General features: G+C 47.6%; 1 protein-coding gene across 1 annotated transcript in view; it reads left to right on the top strand.

The window, feature by feature from the left end:
• LOC130380101 (axin-2-like) overlaps positions 1–22709 on the top strand; it is a 38537-nt gene that overhangs the window by 8981 nt on the left and 6847 nt on the right. The window lies entirely within an intron of this gene.

The following is a 22709-nucleotide window of genomic DNA, read 5'->3' as shown; positions in this document are numbered from 1 at the left end:
GGAACTGGGGCAGTGGGTGGTGGTGGGGGCGGGGGTGGCGGGTGTGGTTGGGGGGGGGGGGGGGGGGGGTGGTGGGGGTGGTGGTGGTGTCGGTGGTGGCTGTGGCGGTTCGGGGTGGGGGGGGGGGGGGGGGGGGGGGGGGGGGCGTAGCTGTGGACACGAGAACCATCCTACACCAAAGGAGGTTTGAAGGCCAACATCAAACACTCCGTCGCCGTCTCATTAAGGCACGCGACACGTGACCCGCAGCCGCTATTAAAACACGTCAGCGTCAACACATCAAAAATGCTCTTTTTACCCCCCCCCCCCCCCCCCCCCCCCGACTCGACCGCACCACTCCGAGAGGGTCTAGGTAAGCCCCGCCCACTGGCCCTAATGATGTAAGCTGCTGTCCTGTCAATCAGTGGCGGGCTTAATCCTGATCGGGGGGCGGGGCTTATGAGGGAGAAGAAGGGCGTGGGTGATGATGAAAGGGCCCCTGTTGCGGTGTCATCAACGAAACAACACAACGGAGACACAAAAACACACACAGGCACACCGGGTTTCTGTTTCCTATTCGGGACCAAACTGTTTGTATTTGAGGTGAAAGAGAGGATGGAAAAGGCAAACAAACAAACAAACAAATGCAGTAAATAAATATATAAACACTGGCTCTTCCTCCTCCCACTGGTATCCGAGCCATTAAATTGGTCAGATACCAATACTGTTTTTCCCAATTTCTCATCCCGTATGAGGTGGTTAGCTGCAGAAGAAAAGCTGCCGCGTTTCAAATTGTCTCACTCACAGGATCTGTCTGCCTGAAGGCTACCCAGCATGCAATTCTGAAACAAAGAGGCCCTCTTTTTGATTTCTGCCCAGCGTGACCTTTTTTGATTGGGTGAGATTGGTTGGCATGGAAATCAATACGCCATTGTGCGTTTGATGCTGCCTTATCTCTTCTCCACACTGTCTACAGGTAAAGGCAGCAATAGAGGTGTGTGTGTGTGTGTGTGTGTGTGTGTGTGTGTGTGTGTGTGTGTGTGTGTGTGTGTGTGTGTGTGTGTGTGTGTGTGTGTGTGTGTGTGTGTGTGTGTGTGTGTGTGATTGTAACACTAACACTATTTCACACTCTCACAGTGTTCACTTCCTCATTGTGAGGAAAATATATATTTGGTGTGTGGCGGACCATAAAAACAAAGAATTTAAAAAAGAAAAAAAGATAAAGGGAGACAAAGAGAAATGGTCCGGGCAGACATAAAGGAAGAGAAGATTCTGCAAGTTATTCAGGACATTTCAAATTCTCCTCAGGTAAAAGCTCCACGTGAGGTCTTCTTTTGTTCTCTTGTCAGGCTTCAAGCGATTGCAATACCTTTTGCTTAATTTAGCCAAATCCATTCTTTAACAATTCCTTATTGGAGGAGAAAGTTGCGTTAGAGATGGACTTTTCACCCCAGTGGAGCTGAAGAAGTAGTTCCAAACAGGAGCACCACTTCTACCCATTATCCATGACCGTTATCCATAACTATAATGGAGGCTTTCAATTGGTCCGTGTGTTGAATTATGACAAATAAAGTGTTTGAAATTCACCTGCGAAGCTGCAACTCAATCATCGAATAGCAAATGTGTCTTTTTTTCTACTTCGGACAGCAGAATTCTGTAAAAACAAAGATTTGACATGCACACACACAAACACACACACACACACACACACACACACACACACGCTGACCTACGGGTCTACACGAGGAGTCCTGAAGCCCCTTTCTTCCCTTCGCTGTGCATATCAATAGCCGCGGCAGCAGCACCAGCTGTTCCTTGCTGTGTGGCTCCAAAAAAGGCGCATCTGAAACCATTTAAATCAAAAGCAGTCACAGTTTCCACAGTGCATTATGGGCATTCCAGCATGGCCCTTTGCTCCATACTGTGTGGACCCTCTCAACGGGGGGCAGCGCGGTATAAAAGTGGGCACACAGCAATACAAATATGTGTCCCATGGTGCAATCCCCTCAGGAGAGAGAGAGAGAGAGAGAGAGAGAGAGAGAGAGAGAGAGAGAGAGAGAGAGAGAGAGAGAGAGAGAGAGAGAGAGAGAGAGAGAGAGAGAGAGAGAGAGAGAGAGAGAGAGAGAGAGAGAGAGAGAGAGAGAGAGAGAGAGAGAGAGAGAGAGAGAGAGAGAGAGAGGACAGAAGGACAGAAGAAGAGTTTTCTTCCCTTGCCCTGGATGCCGGGGTTAAAGCCTTTTTACCCAGGCCTTAGATAGGAACCTCTCTTCTTTGAAGGCTTTGTCTCTCTCCCAGATTGGGGGTAGAAAGAGCGCCGGGTAGAGATCTCTAACTGACGTCCCCCTGTGGTGCACACCGTGCGGGGAAGAAGAAGAAGAGGCCAGCGGGGGAGAGATACGATGGTCAGCAGACGCGCTGTGCCAGACTTCACAGAGGCTTTATCTGGCCCGAATCAAAAAGGAAAGACAGATGATTGTACAGAAAAGTGTTCACGGTATCGGACAGGTTTGGATAATTCACCGCATGTCGAGGCGCGCGGCGCAGGGGATGGGATTCACCGGGAGGAAACGTTCCGATCGGAGGAATGCGGCGGAATGCCGTGGGATGTTTGTGCTCATGGGAACTTGCAAAGGCCTTTTTATTCCGGGGAGCCATGACTCATCAAAGCGGGGGCCTAACCATCGGGTGCACACGCAAAGTCAGTTTTCCGAATGACAATGTGACTTTTTCCGAAATAATGATAGCAGAACATGAAACTCCAAACATCGGTCCGGATGAATGCGGTTCCGAACTTTGACCGTGACTTTTGGACCTTTTACCTCACTTTTGGAAACTTTTTCGGACTTTCCCTTTAATTGGGTTTGTCATTCAACATTGGCTGGCCATCACAGCTAGAGTTATTTGAAGAATAAAACACGAGGAAGAATCCCAACCGATATTCCACCAACACTGTTACAAGGCACCAAAGCTTTGTGGACTGACCCGTTGGTCAGACGGCCAGAGATAGACGGTTGCTGGTCTGGGTGAGACAAACCCTTGTATCTGTCCGTCCTGGTTTCAGTAAATCATACGTTCCCAGTATAATTGGTCGGAATCACCCAAACCACTCTGCCGGACAGCAATTAGCGTGGCCGCACAAGCTGCGAATGTAAACAACAGCGATACACCACTTACTCCCTTGGGCATGAACGTGCTACGGTCAGCACAGGGATGGTCGAGCAAGTGCTCTCATCAGGATCGAGGAACAGCGCGCTATAGGCTGCCGTTTACATCAATTGGCGGGCTAAATGCTCGTCGGCAGACTAGGTACGAGGAAGCAGATGAGTTCAGCTCCCCGAACCTTCAAAATAAAGGCGTTGCACCACCGAATCCATACGTTCTCTTTCTGCTGTGTACATTTGCACCCATTTTACTCCGGCTCACACTGGTGAAATAAACATTTCCAAAAGATAATTTTTAATGAAAACCAATTTTATAATTTGTTTTCTATATGATCGTTTTCGAGGCGATTTTGAAAAAAATCTGAATCGGGAACGGAATGTCGCGGTGGAGCCGGGAGAGACGGTTACCACGGTGATCCCCCAGACCGCCATGGTCCTTAAACGTTGTCGGGGCCCCTCCCGGGCCGGGACGTCCTGCCCCCTCGCCCGGTGGTCCGCGAGTCCTCTCCTCTTTCATGCGAGCGCAGAGACAGGAAGTCGACAGGAGGGGGAACTCCTGAGTGGCCTCCGTGTGGTCGCCGACGGTTACCCTTTGAACCCCGCCCGCTCTGCCCGAACATAACAAAACAAAAGCAACAACGACACAACCATCGTCATCGTTCGCCGGGATCGCACCGCAGTGGTGTACGATTGGAACGCGGCCGCCCGCGCTGCAGTGACGGGGGATGGGGAGCGGAGACGATGGGGCAGAAGAGCAGAGACTTCCCTGGAAGAGCCCGTAGCTTCTAAACCAGTGATCGTCGTTCTGTCCAAGGCGACGAGGTCACCGAATCTTTAAGACAGCCTAACCTATTCGAAAGTTTGGTAGTACAGGAGAGAGAGAGAGAGAGAGAGAGAGAGAGAGAGAGAGAGAGAGAGAGAGAGAGAGAGAGAGAGAGAGAGAGAGAGAGAGAGAGAGAGAGAGAGAGAGAGAGAGAGAGAGAGAGAGAGAGAGAGAGAGAGAGAGAGAGAGAGAGAGAGATTCATAACATAAATACTTTTGGGAACATATGAGCGTGTTGTTGTTGTTGGGAGGATTTGAAGGGCAGCTCATTCTGTGTCTTTCTTTTGGACACCCTCTCTCTCTCTCTCTCTCTCTCTCTCTCTCTCTCTCTCTCTCTCTCTCTCTCTCTCTCTTCCCCTTTTCTACACAGCCATGGATAATCTGTTCCAGCACACTTGCCATGAAATGAGCAACGCAGGCCTCATAATGCACAAGCCAGGCCAAACCCCGCACCGATACCATGAGCCCCCCCCCCCCCACTCCTCATCCACACCCCCTCCACCCCCTTTCCCGTCATTACCCCCCTCTTCCATCTCTGAGCGGACCACTCCTGAATCAAGCCTCTTAAAGTGGAAAACAAGCGGCATAGGACTGCGCTTCATTAACCCAAAGAGGAGGTGCTGTACGTGTGTGTGTGTGTGTGTGTGTGTGTGTGTGTGTGTGTGTGTGTGTGTGTGTGTGTGTGTGTGTGTGTGTGTGTGTGTGTGTGTGTGTGTGTGTGTGTGTGTGTGTGTGTGTGTGTGTGTGTGTGTGTGTGTGTGTGTGTGTGTGTGTGTGCTCTCTATGTATGTATGTATATGTGTGTGATCTGCTGAAAGCTGTCTCCCTGCTCCCTTTCTCCTCTCCTCCTCACTTTGATGACCTTCGCTGTCAGCCGAGACAATGGGAGGCGGTTGTTATGCCGCGGAGGGTACCTCCTTCTTGCAATCAGAGCGGCGTTGATCGTGTTGTTTGTCGTCGGATAATGTATGCACGCTCGTGTGCGCGTGGAGAAAGACTCACCCAGCTGACAGAGGTGGTCTCGGGGGGAGGGGCAAAACAATGAGTGTTTTGATGAATATTGTGATGACTGTAATGAATATGTAATCTGTTTCTTCTCCTTTCTGCTCTCTATGTCTCGCTGTCTTTCTGGTGTGTCTTGCCAACCCTTTTTTTTCCTAGAACGTTGTCTCACTCACACGCACATGCACAATCTTTCACGCACACACAGACACACACGCACACACACGCACGCACACACATGTGCACACAGACACAAAACAGACCGACACACGCATACACACCAGACACGCATACACACCAGACACACAGACAAAGACAAACACACACACACAGACACACACACACACACACACACACACAAAGACAAACATACACACAAAGACACACACACACACACACACACACACACACACACACACACACACACACACACACACACACACACACACACACACACACACACACACACACACACACACACAGCGCTCTCACTTCTGCAGTTGTCTTTGATCTGGTTTTGGTTTAAATGTCATACCATCTGGATGAGTTCACTCCGGACGAATCTTTCATCCTCCACGTCTCCAAAAGCCTTCAAAATAAAGGCGTTTTATCACCGAATCCATATGTTCTCTTTCTGCTGTGTCCATTTGCATCCATTTTACTCCAGCTCACACTGGTGAAATGTACTTTAATATACTTCTTACATTTCCAAAAGATAATTGAGATGAATACCGAATGTTATAATTAGTTTTTCGTATGATTGTTCTCTAAAATATAATACAATGTAAAGCAGAGAGCATGATTACATTGTGCACAGTGTAATATCCAAGACCTAATATGTATCTTTACATTTTCTACTATAATTATTCATGCATATAAATGGAACAAGTAATACAGATTAATATATTCCGGAGGAATCTGGAATTAATGGGCACCCCATACTATTAAATAATGGAGGAGTAACACACTATAACCTCAATCCAAAATGTACGCTGTTCAACGTACACCAATAGATCCGACCACGGAGGCAAAAGAGATGACAATGTTATTCCCTCACATTAACCATCCTGATTGCACTAATGACTCGGGGACCGCCCTGCCTACTTCCTGTCGGATAGTGAACAGCGTATCAAATCAGCCATATACAATCAGCCAGCCAATCAAACCAGCCATTCCGGCCTTGATCGATCGCTCTCCCCGGCGCCCCATCTTCCCAAGCCCTTTCGTGGACTCGGAGGTTCGGAAAACCCACCGCCAAGGCGGTGGGGGCCCTCCCATCTCGCCCCGACCGAACACTGCCCGGGTGGCTGGCGTTCCCATGTTCCTCTGCGCCCGGAATGCCTGCATGTCCAGGGATGACAGACTTCCCTAGGATCCATCAGGGGCCTCTCTAATTTGGGAATCCACTCATGCCACTTCCCCTGACCAGAAACCATTTTAAATTGCTGGCTACGTCCACACTGGCATTCCCCTGTGCCTCCTCCTTGTGTGCTTTGTTCATTTCTGTGGCTCTTTCTTGGTCACTTCCCCCCCCCCCCCCCCCCCCCCCCCCCTATCTGTCTCAGTCCACCTCCGTATTGGCTGGAACAACAAAGTGTGTTTATATCCGCACTGTGTTATTGTCCGTCTAATTAAAACACTCCTCGTACAAACAGCTCCAGCCTCCATCCATAACCGCCGTGGCATTACATCAGCATTGCCCCTAGTGCTCTGTGTGTGTGTGTGTGTGTGTGTGTGTGTGTGTGTGTGTGTGTGTGTGTGTGTGTGTGTGTGTGTGTGTGTGACGTGTGTGACGTGTGTGACGTGTGTGTGTGTGTGTGTGTGTGTGTGTGTGAGTGGGTGCGTGCATCTGCCCAGGCTTGTATATATATGACCCAACCAGTGTGTGAGGGTGGGTATGCATGCATCTGCCTGTGTGTATATATATATATATATATATGCCTGTTTGTGTGATACAATGTGTGTGCGTGTGAGCGTGAGCGTGTGCCGGTGCTCGTCGAGGCGTTCCCTGTTCTGTCGGAGCTGAGAGGGTGACAGACCACCCACCTGCTATGGCTCTCCCCCATTGATGTGAGGCAGGCATGGGTGGGAGGCCGGCTAATAGGATTTCACTATCAGCACCTCGGCGAAGACAGCGTGTCTGCTCTGCCTCCCCCGCGTCCGCGACGCACACTAGTCGAGCAAGGTGCTGCGTACCGCTGCATTTTTCACACTGGCACGACTGCGACTGAAAGGAAAAAGGAGCATTTTATTTTTTTCGAAGCCTGAATAAACCCCAAAAAAACCCAGCCTTTGCAGAGGCAGTGGGGAGGCTTCACCGATAGGTGGCCCACTGGCCCAGTCCCTCAAACTCTCGAGGCGGCCCTTTTTGTGTCGATCTAACGGTCATAATTTGGGGTCGGGTCAATTGAGCGGATGTCTATTGAGTGCGATCTGGCTGAACGTAGATCTCGTATCACCGATTGGCCCATGAACTAAACAAGATGGTGGCGACGCCGCAGCCAGTGTAAAGTTTTGATCTAAGCAATTGACGTTTTGCATGGTACTTCGGGGGCCTCAGCCTGCGTGCTGCTTGTATCCTACCAAGGTCCTGACAAGTGTGTAGAGTGTGTGGTGGTGGTTAGTGAGGTCCCCCCCTTCACTGTAAAGCGCATTTGAAAGTCTAGAAAAAGCGCTACATAAATTCAATCCATTATTATTATTATTATTATTTAGAAGGTCAAGTAGCTAGACAGATAAATGAAAGCACCCCATCGCTCCATCGAATGATTAGCTCTTTCTGTAACAAAACATTTGCGTTTGGTTTGAGTCCCCCCCATCCTTGTTTTTTCTCTCTCTCTCTCTCTCTCTCTTTCTCTTTCTCTTTCTCTTTCTCTCTTTCTCTCTCGCTCTCGCTCTCTCTCTCTTTCTCTTTCTCTCTCTCTCTCTCTCTCTCTCTCTCTCTCTCTCTCTCTCTCTCTCTCTATTATTGTACCCAAAGGCGTTAAATAACCTTCTGGGAAAAAAAGCAGCATCATGATCTTTTATGATAACAGAAACCTAGGGGACATAATGGACGATTAGGGCAACCAATCCCATTGGCTCTTTCTCTCTACAATATTTCCTTAATAGTAATTGACACCATATTGTTCCATATCACCCTCTCTTATACAACGCGATTCTCTCAAACGATATCAGTTTTCTACAAATATTAGATAAAGGGCTTTCATTATGCTGTATGCTATTCAAATCTACTACTGTGAGATCCATAACAAAGGCTTGAAGCGTACTTTCCATATAATCTATCATTTCCTAATGAGAACATTGATTTTGTAGACAAATTTTTAACCCGTGTATATCTGAAGGAGTAAGACTGTATGATGTGCAGATATTGTCTAGAAGAAGATGCCCAGAAGGGAAGCTTTGGCAAGCCTTCCTACTGGCGATGGAGAGAGTTTAATTCACTACCGCTGGCGGAGTCTGTGTTTGCTATTAGCCAATTAAGGAGTGCAGACTAAATATGGGCAGATGATGCAATCGTGTTAGTTATCACTCCTTTGCTTGGAATAATGGTTTAAAGTAGAATTTCCTAACCGCAGGTGGTTTTATTGAAATTATGTGGAAATTAAAGGGGCTGTAGGTAAGACCTATTTAAAGTTAGATAAAAATACCATAGCCAACGATAAGCCGTCAGCTAATCGTGAGTTAAATGCTCTGTGCGAATATCTGCTTAGAGTTGAGTGCGCCTCAATTTGTATAACCCAATGCAATTATTGGACCGCCCGTCATGAAAATGTATTTTGTTCTTTGTAAACGGCATTCAAATATTTAGACTCTGCTACTCATACCTGGACAATTTATCAGTATTATATTGTGATAGTATAGGAAAAACATATGTTTTGTATTCAAACCATTTTTTTTTCAGAATAATTCATTTGTTTTGTGTTACATTCAGTTCACATTCACTTGCCGAATGTATACCGTGGTTATATTCGGTAGAATATCTCCAGGATGAAGCAGGAAACAAAGCATTACAGATTTTGGAAACTGGTAGGACTGCTGGGTTCGAGATCAGCTAACATGTTAACCATACACACCATCTAGCATACACACCTGACCATCTATACACTAATGACATAACTATATCAACTTCTCAGGTCAAACATTAGCATTTTTACAATTAGCAGATAAGCACCCAATCAAACACACACACACGCACACACACACAAACACACACATACAGATTTCCTCCCTCCTCCCGCCCCTGTAGCTGGGGCGCTACAACCAAGAATATTCCCTGGAATGAATCTGCACTCGCCTTGCATCTTCTCACCACAACTGCCTTTTTCCCCTGGAAAATATAAAACTCTGTATGGTTTTCACACAGGCGTGTGACAAGCAGTGACAAAACAAACGGGGATGACAACAGAGGACCCTCCCATATGTAAACTTCTGACAGTCGGCTCAGTGTTACACGTGTTTGTTTCCCACTATCGAGCAGTTTGTTTTGTACCTCTACAGTAACCGTCATGCAGTCGCCCGGATCCTTTGTTTGTCGAAACTGTTTAGCATTCAGCCGGATCACGGTGGAACATCCTACAGCCGAGAAACGATCTACCACGCCCTTAGAACCACACCGTGTTTAATTGTAGGAGTTGGGGGCATTGTCACAGCACGACGAAGTGTCAAGAGAACGTTCTAGAAGGTTCTGAACGTGTCTTCTCAAGCCCATGGCAGACGAGACAACGAGCACCACGTCCGGGTCTCAGAAAGTACAACATGCGTAGGAAGCTTCGGCTTGCGGTCTTGCTTCAGTTTTTTATATCGCTTTTTAGCCGTACTGGAAGTTATAGCATGCCACCATAGTGCGGCCTCTCATTGAAAATGATTTACATTTTCACATTAAGGGCATTGAGCCGAAGCTTTTTATTTACACAATTCACACACCGATGGCGGTGTCAACCACCCAAGGTGACAGCCATCTTGCTCAGGAACACCTCGACACTCACTTAGGAGGAGCTTGTTGATCGAGCTAGCAACTTCTGGTTACAAGGCAACCCACTCTAATAAGCTAAGCCAACCCGCCAGAAAATCAGGGCTTCAAACGTACAGAACATCGTATGTCTGCAGAAGGCACGTGCAACTCCCCCCCCCCCCCCCCCCCCCCCCCCCCCCTCTCAGTGCGGTTGAACCCGATCCAGAGCATGTGCAGACGGACAGCCGTGAGATGACCCGAGGCCGCGTGCGACTGACGGGAACGAGGCGGGTTAAGAGGGCCTTCCTACCGGAGGAAGTGCAGGCAGCTGTTGGCCCCACAGGTAGGGGAGGACAGAGGGGGCCCGTGGAGCAGCTGGGAGGCTGTGCCAGGGGCTGACGTCCGGCAGCAGGTGAGGGAGTGGAGTGCCTCCAAGACTCACCATGAGGGCATGGACAAAATAGGAAAGGTCACTTTTAACATCGTGACCCTTTGTGCTTTGGCCATCCCCGTCCTGGAGAGCGAGAGAGGGCTTTGAAGTAGCTGCGATACAATGTTCTTTGCCGATATTTTCCATTTTGTGTTCTACATATACGCCATACTTGAAATCTTGGAATCATTCTAGATATGTCAAATCGGTGACAGTCTTGTCCTTTCAGTAAACATATACTCATGTGTTGATCAGTTAAAAAAAATCGAATTTCTTAAGAGCAATAAACAAGGAGCTCATTGGAGGGGTGTGCATCATTGCTACCTGGCAACTAGCCTCAAGTAAATATGCAGTGAAGTCGTTTGGCGTTGACTGGAAGCCTGAGGTTGTTGTTTGTGAGGTCTCACATGGAATTTTACTTATTTTAATCATCATCACTGACTAACATATTCTGCTGAGTACTTTTTGAGAAACTCTTAACCAGGGGAATGGTGCGCTGAATTTTCTGCAAAGGTTTCTCAATGACGCAACCCCATCCGATCAGAGCCTCTGGACGTTCCGCTTTGAAGGCGCAAAGACACCAAAGTTATATTTACTTTTTTATCTCATCCCCTGTATAACGAAATGTGATATAAAAAAAAAGGAAAACGAGGAGATGAGAGAGAGAGAGACAGAGAGAGAGAGACAGAGAGAGATAGAGAGAGACAGAGAGAGACAGAGAGAGACAGAGAGAGACAGAGAGACCGAGAGAGAGAGAGAGGGGGGGGGGGGGGGGGGGAGAACGACAAACAACAGAGACACAAACAACAGGGGTGCAGCTGCATTCAATTTCCTGCAGCATGCTGTTTCCATCACGGGCTCCTCTCAGATGCAGCGCGAGCAGGGGTGGAGGCATGGCCCTGAATCTAAACCAGCCTCTCCGCGTGAGCCGGGCTTAATGAGCGCCGCGTCCAGGAATGTCAGTTCTCACCCCTCGCCTTTCCTCCTGAAGGGGCGTCTGATAATGCTAAGGAGGAAGGAGTTCTTTCCTCTGGATCACGCCGCCATACGCCTCCTTTTTGTAGTTTTTTTCAATCACCGCTCGCCCCAAAAGAAGCCACGTGTTTATGTAGGCTTTTTGTTCAAACACTGTTGTTTTAATGCTTTAGATGTGCAATCTGATTGCACCCATGTCAGATCCTTCGTCACACACCTGAGCGTGGACGACTATGACAGCTACCAAACAACGACAGAACAACTACATAACAACTACAGACCCACTACAACAAAAACAGAACAACGACAAAAACTAGAGAACAACTATAGAACAACTACAACAACTGCACAACAATGACGGAACAACCACAGAACAACTACAACAACTACACAACAACTACACAACAACTATAACAACTATTCAATTCAATTTTAATTGTATCACCCTTAATAACAGGGTCAGTCAGAGTAAAGGTAACTACAGAACAACTACTACAACTTCAGAACAACTAGAGAACAACTACAGAGCTACAGAGACAGTGTGATTCAGAAGAGACGTTCCTGTCTTAATGGGTTTCTGAGGGTTGGGAGGCAGTCAGGACAGTGGGTTTGGTGTTCCCAACGAGCCGTGTGATAGGCTGCACTCCATCTGGCCACAAACTGAAACTGTTGTGGGATTGGCAGACGGAACTGCAAAACATCCCCGCGCCTCAGTAATACTTTCAGACAGCGTCCTGTTTTGAATCAAGATATTTTGAAAAAACATCAATCCGTAATCCCCTGAAAAAAATAAAATAATAAAAAGTGATATGATAAACATGGAGGCTTATACTGTACTAAATCCAGAAACTGGTTTCCATGAAGGCGACATAAAAAAGGCAAACTGTTATTCCAGGTTTTTTATGAGGTCCAGATGATTTCATGTTTGAATGATCACTGTATCACCAGCTTAGCGCGGTGTGAAGCGGTCAGGGAGCCAAGCTGACTGGGCCTGAAATGGTTTCGTCCCTGAAAACTCTGTGTGCCCTGTCGTCCTCATTAGAAGTCTCCTTGCTATTTCCTGTTTCATCCGGCCGAGCGGTGGGCTACCAGTCACTCCTGCTCTTCCCAAACCGACCCCCATGCACTCCTCTCTCTCTCTCTCTCTCTCTCTCTCTCTCTCTCTCTCTCTCTCTCTCTCTCTCTCTCTCTCTCTGTCCCTCTCCCTTGACATGCCCCTTAAACTTCCTCGCTCACATGAAAGCTTTGAAACAGACATCCCTTTTGTCTTCTCAAGGTGAAGGGATGGCTGCCTGTGTGTGTGTGTGTGTGTGTGTGTGTGTGTGTGTGTGTGTGTGTGTGTGTGTGTGTGTGTGTGTGTGTGTGTGTGTGTCTTCATTCCATATGTTTTGTGGGGGGGGGGGGGGGGAGGGTACCTAAGGCTGAATAAGTGTGCATGTCAGATAGACAGTGATAAACTAATGACGCTTTTAAGATCATGAAAACACAAATTTAGTCAAAAGAGCATTCAAGTAATGTCCCTTCATTAGCCTTTGTTTGTAGCCATACAGCAAGTTACACTGCATGTCGCTAGCTATGCTGCGTACAGCTAGCCTCACTGCGTGTAGCTAGCTACACGCTAGTTGCCCCCTCAGGGAACATAGGACCCTTTTTAAAAAAAAGTCCTATGTTCCCCGTTTTTCCCAAAAAGGGTCCTATGTTCCCCTGCAGCAACACATACCGGGGAGCATAGGACCCTTTTTCGGAAAAAGGGTCCTATGTTTCCCTGGTCCTTTGTTCCCCGGTCACATACATATCGGGGAACATAGGACCCTTTTTGGGAAAAGCGGGGTACATAGGACCCTTTTTTTAAAAAAAGGGTCCTAAGGGTCCTATGCTCCCCTACTCATCATACAACTAGCCTCACTGCATGTAGCTTACTATTCTGTATAATTATATCAAGCCTCACTGCATGTAGATAGCTACTCAGCATACAGCTAGCCACACTGCATGTAGCTACCTATGCTACATACAGCTAGCCTCACTGCAAGTAGCTAGCTACTCAGCATACAGCTAGCCACACTGCATGTAGCTAGCTAACCCTGCACAACTCAAAACCCAACGCATTGTCAGTATAGAAATAGAAATAGGTCACTAACACATGTTCACATGGAGAAATATAAAAATATATACGAATTACACATTCCCTTTCAAGGTCTTTGTAGAGTGAGGAAGCGAATGCCGAAGCGCCAGGAAGATCAAACCCCAACCGCACAAGAAAGGAACCTCAACCATCGTGTGTCTGCTCCGGCAAATGGTGAGGAGGAGGTGGAGGAGGTGGAGGTGGAGGTGGAGGAGGTGGTGGATGAGGAGGAGGAAGAGGACAGAGAGGTAGGGAAGAGTTGCTCAACAGGTTTGCGTCACACCCAACTTCCCAGCGTCGTCTTACAACGGTGTCCTCTGTTTCAACGGCCATCTTGCCAGGTGTCTTGTTTTTTTGGGCTCTGTGTAAAAAAACACACACACTCACACACACACACACACACACACACACACACACACACACACACACACACACAACCCGCTATCGGCAAGATCGCCTTTGAGGTGTTCCCTTCTTCCCTCTTCCTCTGGCTGTAGAAAAGAAAAAAAACATTTCAAAAGCGGCAACAAAAAAAAGTGTATCCTCAAGCAGTTAAAAAAGAAATCAATAGCTTTCATGGCGTCTATGTTTAGTACAAAGAGGAGCATAGGGGATAGCTCCAGAACGAGGGGGGGGAACACAGCACTGGCGTGGGTAAACATGAGAAATATCGGTTAGATTTTTCCCTCTTCGTATTATTCATTTGTCATTCATCATTTACTGTGACTGCTTTATTATGACTCATATATTTTAAAAGCGGGCTGGTCTGACCCGCTTTCCTCTTCATCATCGCAGCCTCTGTTGCCAGCGCACAACACAAAAAAGGATGAATTGCCGACGTGCATTTGAAGCACATAGTCATGCGTAGGTTGCTGCTCGGGGTGGTATAGTTGGGGGTTGGTGGTGGGGGGGGGGGTGGGGGTGGTGGTGGTGGGAGTGGGGGTGGTGGTGTTGGTGGGGGTGGGGGTGGTGGTGCATCTGAGGAGGCCTGCTCCAATTACAAGCTGGCGATATACCCTGGTTCATCCATATATTCATTCTGCGGGGCTATATTACATACCGGTCTTATCTGGATGCAGTATCATTCTATCTTGATTAATAATCACACCTCGTTCCTCGCTGTGTGATTGAAATGTATCGCAGAGTCCATTCCATGCAAAATGTCAAAAAGTGATTCTTGTGTTTGGGGGTGGGGGACGGTAAATTGGTTCCTTCTGAAGGTGGGATTCCTAATTAAAATGCTATCAGGAGTTTATCGCCGTGCCGCTGTGGTCAAACTAATATATACGATGCATCAGCAACGCATTAACCAATCCACTGCAGAGCCCTGCGAGGAGAGGTTGTCCCTAGCAACAGCTGAATTCATAACCATCTCCTTGCCTATCCGTTCCCGAGCAGGTTTCCAACCATTGAATATAAGGGAATTTCTACGAATATTAGGCCTTTTGGTGATTTTTGTCCTGCATTGTAAGCAAACTCAAAGTTGACAACTTAAATGAGTGAAACTAATGAATTGATGTAACAGTTAAAAGGAATTCGTTTCTGATTGAGAGGGTCTGGGGAGGATACAGTTCTATTTATGCTTTCGGTCTGTGTTGCGTTTGTAGATTCTAGGTAAGAAGTGTGTGAAAGTATTGAGTGAATGCTTGCCAAGGCAAATTTTTGTGCCGTGCAATTCTGTTCTGAAGGTCTTCTTATTTCACGCACACACGCACGCACACACACACACACACACACACACACACACACACACACACACACACACACACACACACACACACACACACACACACACACACACACACACACACACACACGTCAAGTTTCACCAGTTTGTGATTTCAACCCAACGTTCTGAAAGCATACATCTTTCATCCAGCTTCTTCTTTTGGAGAAAAGCACATCCATTTTGCATGTTAATATTCTTGCCTGTTTCCACTAACTGTTAACAAAAAAGCCAAACGCTATAAGATAAGTGTTCTAGTGATTAGCTTTATAGCATCATTTCACTACTAACCAAGGCAAAAAAGGAGCATAGAGACACACACACATACACACACTCGCACGCACGCACGCACGCAGGCACGCACGCACGCACGCACGCACGCAGGCACGCACGCACGCACACACACACACACACACACACACACACACACACACACACACACACACACACACACACACACACACACACACACACACACACACACACACACACACACACACACACACACACACACACTTATCCCTTCAAAATCCCTTGCCTCAGCATCCATGTTGGACCAGTGGAAGCAGGCAAGCCTTCCCCCCCCCCCCCCCCTGGTCCCCAGACTCAACTTAACACACTTTCATGCTGCCGGTTATTTGCACGTACTTCACTCCTTAAGAGCACAACCCTAAATGAGCTCTCCCACTTCCTCCTCCCATCTGATCTCAGTGTGACCCGGGGACAGGCCCTTGTACAGAAGTCCCGTCCCCCCGTCCCCCCGTCCCCCAGCTCCCCAACCCCATCTGGCTCCCCTTAAGTCTGCGTCGGGGCCCATCTATAATCACGCTGTCAAAATGGCTGCCCGTCTGCCGGGCTTGTTGTGAGGTACACCAGGAGCGGCAGACATTCCAGCGTGTGCGCAGGCAGAGCCGTGCGCGAGCTGCTGCCAGCCCCCCCTCGCCTCGTAACATGAGGAAATTAGTTTGTGTCAGGACTATTTTGGAAGCTTCGCTTTGAAGTCTTATTTTACCCCCCTCTCTTTCGCTTCCAGAGGGACACAAGCGAGAAAGCAAAAAAAGAAAAAAAAGAAAGCGAAAGAAAGAAAAACTGTGGTGCGTGCATATGGATGTTGTTGGGGTATCTGTTGGGATGCCCTGGTAACCCAGAATGCACTGTGGTGGATCTTGGTCCGTGATTGCTTCTAGTTGACTACATAAAAAGAACCGCACACACCAATCTGCTATGTGTGTTATTGTGTCATGCTAGGGACTTCTCTGTCAATTTGACTCACCCGTAGTTCTTCATCTGTGTGTGTATACATGGTGAGATACACATGGTAGCCATGTTTATATTAATGTATTCTACAATGTATTACACAAAGAATGGTGCAGAAACTGTCCTGAAGAGCTTTTATTATGGTTGATTTCTATTATTTTTACCCCAGTGTTAACAGAGGCGATTAAAAAGCATTTATATCCTGAGAGTTCCCCAAGCAGATTTCCATAAGTAATGTATATGTACCAGCTCTAAATGGAAAGTCCTGAGGCTGTCACTAAATCAACAACACAAAACCAATATGAACATAGGATACACAGTCTGTTCTATTTATACTCAAGCACACATTATATTTCCATATTTAACGTATCTGTTCGATAACAGAATCGGATGTATCCAGATAATCATGAGTCCTTGGCAAACAGTAGGCTGTAGAGCGCACACAGAAGAAAACAGGGACTTCTACTCAATCATACACAACAGAAAAAGTACATTCAGTTATTTGCACACATTACTTCATCACGGTTTGGTCATGCAAGTCAGCAGAACCGTGTCCGTGTCCTGGCATTGTGGCGGACTGAGGGGCCGATCCCCCGGTGACCCGCATCCCGTGGATAAATACATACACTGTGTCACGCACCACAACAGCACTGCACCGACAATGACTAACTGGTCCTGTCTGAACTGTCAGCCGTGTGATAATAGCAACAAATCCTGAATCCACACCAAAACCCAAAATACAACACACACCCCCACACACATCACACACACACAAACACACACACACACACACACACACACACACACACACACACACACACACACACACATCACACACACACACACACACACACACACACACACACACACACACACACACACACACACACACACACACACACACACACACACACACACACACAAACACATTATACAATCAGGTCTATGGAGGGAGACTCCCTGGTGGGGATGGTTGGCTGTTCCCCCTTTCCCCTCTGCCTCCCCCCCCCCCCCAACCCCCCTCACCCCCGCCCCCACCCGAGCTTTCCCTGTTGTGTCCAAAGGCGTTGTCTCATCAACCAGGGTTCCCCGCGGTGCCGAGGGAGAGTCCTTGCCAGCCCCAGACAACTTCACTATCCCTTAACCTTGCAGGGGGTGATAATCACATCATGCCTCCCTGACAAGAGGCATTGAATCCCGCTCCGCTCCCCTTAAGAGGCTGGCGCCCAGCCGCCTCGTCTCGACGTGCGGCTGACGTTACAAAGCGTCGGATGAGTTGTTTTCTTTTTTGATCCATTCATGGTATCGCTTTTTTTCTCTTTCGGTTTTAACGCCGCATTTTTTGGTTTGTTTTTGCCGCCACTGGCGCCCGAGATGTTTGGAAACGGATGCGTGATTCCTTGTCACCGGGAGAAATCCGAATTTGGCGGCGTTGAGTGTTGTTGCCGTTGCCCCGGACGAAGAAGACACGTTGAATGGGGCAGCTTTAGTTTTTTTCATGGTAAATTCCCATCACTGTCGGGACATCTGTGTGCTCGTGGTCAGGGCTGTACAGGAGCATGCAAGAAAAGTTTGAAGGCGCCATTGGTTAGCTACTCATGTTTGTCATTTTAAATTGGATTATTAGTCACTCCTGATCTTTTTTTTTTAAAACCTTCCTATCATCACAACATTGAAAAGGGGGGATTTTGTTCCTTACATTTGCAAGGGGGTTATCACAACATGGTGGTCTTTGGAGGCTAACAACTTGACATTGGCACAATAATCCCAACGTCCTTGTGAAAATGGCGGCATTCTATATATTTTCTCCAAACTCCAAACAAGAATTATGCATGGCCATCCCTCTTCCCTCCGAAACGTAATCAAAACAGAGAGGCGAAAAAAAGTTGGATCTCTTTCAGCGGCTCCATTGGTCCACGGCGGCTCTTCCTCTGCCCCGGGGAGTCCGGCTCCCAGCGGCTACGTCTTATTCATCACCTGCTTTCAATAGACACAATTCAGCCGCTTCTGGCTAGCGGTCCAGGTAGGGTGCCGGCCGGGGCCACAATGTTGGGCGGATTAGCCATCAAAGCAGTATGGGGGCCAGTGGCCCTCCTTCTCAGAACCCCTTTCAGTCCTAGCAGGGGAGCAGAGGCTCCATCGGCGGCCAAGGTCATCTACTGCGGCTCCGCAGGAGGTAGCTAGGATGGGACCCTGGGAACAAGACGCCTCTAATGCGCTATCGCCGGCTAACCGGCTAACAGCACAGCAGGTGTCACGCCCAGCAAACATTCATCTGATGGTGCTACGGATAGCGTGGTTGACAACGGGATGATGCACTGGGTTTTACTTTCTGTTCTGGGGTCCCCTTTGCTCTTCATATTCGGTTTTGTTTTTGGTTATATTTTGGTTAACATAAAAAAAAAATGCACGCCAAAGTCATCTTAACTGTGCCTTGTTGCCATGGAACAAAGCCCAGCAGAAGTTGTAATATCATTTTCATGGGGAGTCTTTGGATGAAAGGGGTTTAGGCTTATCGGCATGAGCCGTTGGCGGAATAAAGGATGGAATAAAGGAAGTGAAAAAAGTTTTGGGGAAAACTCTTGGCCATGTAAACATTGCCATGGTTTCTGAGACACCAAGGCTAGTAATGTAATTCCCTCATATCTGTGGATAAATTAAGGAGAATTAAGGGAAGAAGGAATCACGATAGCGAGGATGCTTGGTCTTTTGTCGAGGTAGCAATTATTTCGCTGTCGTCTTACCATCCTGGATCATGGTCAACTCGTAATAATCACTATGACCGGCACTTTAAGCCAACTTGATATCCTGTGGAGTGAAGTATTGAACTAAGAATCCCTGATGGGACAGCTGGTTACACAGACTCCATAATAACAAGAGCCTGACCGATCAAAAATGTTCCGCTGAGCATATCAGCTAACTCGATGAGGGTTGACATTTTTTCAGCAAAAAAAACATTCGGTGATGACGCAACAAGAAGGAAAAGAAAGAAAAATAAAACATTCGAGATTAGTTCGGAAGCGAACCGAAAAAATCTTTCGTCCCACATCACCCCCCCCCGTCCCCCCCCCCTCTACATACTCACAAGCACACCCCTGTTGGGATATTGGCAGGTTGTCATGGCGACAGGGATGTGCTGCTGATGAAGTCTCGCTAAGCGCTGTCCAATCAGATCGTGCAGCTACAACCGCAGCGTGAACAGGGGAGGACGCACCTCTTCCAGTTGCACAATACCGAGAAAGGACAATCAAAATCCTGGACCACCAACGGGAAAATTGGCAATCCGAGGCAGGCTGTCAGTTGTCGGGCATGGTTTGGCACCACAAAACAGCGGGGGGGTCGCGGAGAAAGAGGGGCCGCCAGGTAGGGGGTCTTCATCGCATCTCAAGCTTTTAATGCAAAGATCTTTTGCTGCTATAAATACACGTTTTGTTCAATTGTTTAGTTTTTTTGAACGTTTGAAATTAGCTTTTTTTTTGCACCATGCAATTCACGAGTGCCTTCTTGTGTTGTGTGACGCTGGAGGCTAGCGGCCGGTTTCAGGTGTACTCTGCAAATTTGGCAAATCACTCCTGCAGGTGGTTTTAGTGCAAGGCGCGACGGCGGCAAGAACAACAAAAAATGGATTCCGCCAAAGTGGCTCAGTCGTTGTAACCGTAAATCTGAATGTTTGCCGGCCATGGTTTGAGTACGGACCGAGGAGCAGGAGTAGAAAAGGCTAATGTGCTGAAACGGCAGGAAGCAAAGTAAAGCATAAAACTCTCTGTGTGAGTTTGAGTCGGGCCTTTCATGCCAATCCGTGGGTTACATTTTTCTATTCATTCCACTTTTGGTTGACCCAGAGGGAACCTCATCGCAATGGGGGCTGTGAACGACAGAGGACTTTGGCAGGGGCGCCCTCTGTTTTTTTCCAAGCACTGCAGGTAGCCATTACGGTCATCATCCTTATAATCTGTTTACGCTCTGAATCAAACCACAGCTGTCTGCAAATTCATTTCACATTTATTTTAAATAAGTAAACAAAAAACTGCCCTGTCATAAGTTGAATATCGTATTGCCCTCAATGCAATGGTTCTATTGAACAACTAACCCTTTCGCCCTCCTACCCCTCCCTCGCGCCCTCTCAATCCCTCTATCAGGGCTACTCTGTGGGACGCCATTTGACAAACCGGCCCCCCAATGGGGCATCTGTTGGACTATTCAAACTCGAGAATCTAATGTAGGTTGTCAGCATGGTGAGACCACTTTTTATCCAAATATGCTGATAACCAACCAGTGGTATATCAATGCCCTTCTTTCTGTTTGGTTTCGGACAGTTTTACAAATGGCGGCTTCCCACTGAGCCAAGGCTTAGGAGCTTAGGTTCTCTGTGTGGTTGTGCGGCTGGCTCACTGCTACAAATGCCACAAGTTGAGGATAGTTGTTTTGTTTGGTTTTTCCTGTTTCTCAGGCTCCTGGTGAACTTTGATGTTAAACTGGTTTAGATCTTTGACCTTTTGCCTCAAAATTGGAGGGTTTAATGGGATGGACCCGTGGAACGTCAGTATTATTGAATTAAATGCTTTGAGTAAGGCATAACATTTCTTCACTAAATCAATTTAAATTAATTTCCACAGGGTGAAAACCACCTATTTAATGTTGTGTCATGATTAGTAAGCCATTTTTACGTGAGACCTGAAAGCTATTTGGCCTATTGTGCTGATTTACAAAAAGCTGCTTGTTATTGTGACCGCATTGCTGGGTTATGGGTTCATTTACAATTGAGATGAAAAGGTTACGGATGTCCCACATGCTTTGTTATTTTAAACTTCATTCGATTCAAGTGCTTTAATAATTCCACTTTAATAGAAGCTGAGACAGCAAAATATTGCTTAGAAACTGCTTTTGGCTCCGACCTGTAACCTTGCACACTGGTGAAATATGGGACACATACTGAATCGTGGGCTGTGGGAAATGTGAAATACTAACTCTACTTATCTTTTATTAGCTCAGAATTTGATGTTTTGAAATCTGAAGTGGCTTTTTCGGAAACATGAGCAAATATGAAACTAATGTTCCCCCAGGAACAGATTTTATTTCAGCCAGGCCACTTAAAATGATTTCAAACGCATTACTTGTTTGGTTCTGGTAAAGCTGGAAAACACATGAGAGGCATAACTGAGACCCAGCGCAACCTCCTTCAGTTTCATTTCCTCTGTAGTCCAGAGAAATCACAAAGCCGGGAAATCCAAAAATGGGGAAACGAGGGGAAACATGACAAACTTCTCTGGCCTAGTCATCAATTGCCACAGACACATGTGTCAGAAAATGTCATCTTGAGGTTGATTGGACCACCCAGAGGTCCCCCTATTTAAAGGCCATGCGGCTTTCATTCAACAACTTCCAGAGCTGAAACTCAAAGGACTCCCTCCTCCCCACCCCTACCTCACCTACACTGCCTAGCACCCCATCGCTGGAGGCTCTGTGATCTCTCGCCGGAGGTACCCCTTCCCGCAAAGGCCTGTGTTTGAAAAGAAAACCCAAGCATGGATGGGAACCCTGATTCAAGCGGAGGGAAATGTCATTGGAAACAGTTTCCCCTGCGTAGCAGCTCCGTACTCCCAACACCAGAATTGATTGGAGTAATTAAAAAACGGAGGGAAATGGGGGGGGAAGCACAAGCGTACAGGAGACGAGAAATGGGTGGTGGTTGTGGTGGTGGTGGTGGTGGTGGTGGGTGGTTGTGGGATGGGGGGGAGGGGGGGGGGCGGGCAGTGTTGGTGGAAGTAATTGCCCATCAGTTGTCAAGCCTGCGCACTGCTGTTTCTCACTGTCAGCCAAGGACAATGGATGTATCCCCATTACGTCTGCCGTCCCCTGCTCGCCCATTCTCCTGTAATGGTGGGAGACGTGGACCACAGAGAGAGAGAGAGAGAGAGAGAGAGAGAGAGAGAGAGAGAGAGAGAGAGAGAGAGAGAGAGAGAGAGAGAGAGAGAGAGAGAGAGAGAGAGAGAGAGAGAGAGAGAGAGAGAGAGAGAGAGAGAGAGAGAGAGAGTAGTTATGATGTGGTCAGGTTGTAAACACGTCCACCAAGATGAACAGCAGGATCACAAAGCAGATTTGATCTCCCCCGGGGGTGTAGTGGGGGGAATGGGGGTTGAAGCTGTCCAGACTGGCTGACGGGAAAAACAGCATTGGGGAGGAGGGGGATGGGGGGCCGGGGGGCTGGGGGTAGGTGGAAGAGGGTGTTGGTAATGATTTAGGCAGCTCTTTCATTCGGCTTTTACTGTCAACTACTCTC

The sequence above is a fragment of the Gadus chalcogrammus genome, chromosome 3 (genome assembly GCF_026213295.1).
Source record: "Gadus chalcogrammus isolate NIFS_2021 chromosome 3, NIFS_Gcha_1.0, whole genome shotgun sequence".
Taxonomy (NCBI): domain Eukaryota; kingdom Metazoa; phylum Chordata; class Actinopteri; order Gadiformes; family Gadidae; genus Gadus; species Gadus chalcogrammus.
Note: the sequence above shows the minus strand (reverse complement) of the source record. Positions and strands in the feature narration are given on the sequence as shown.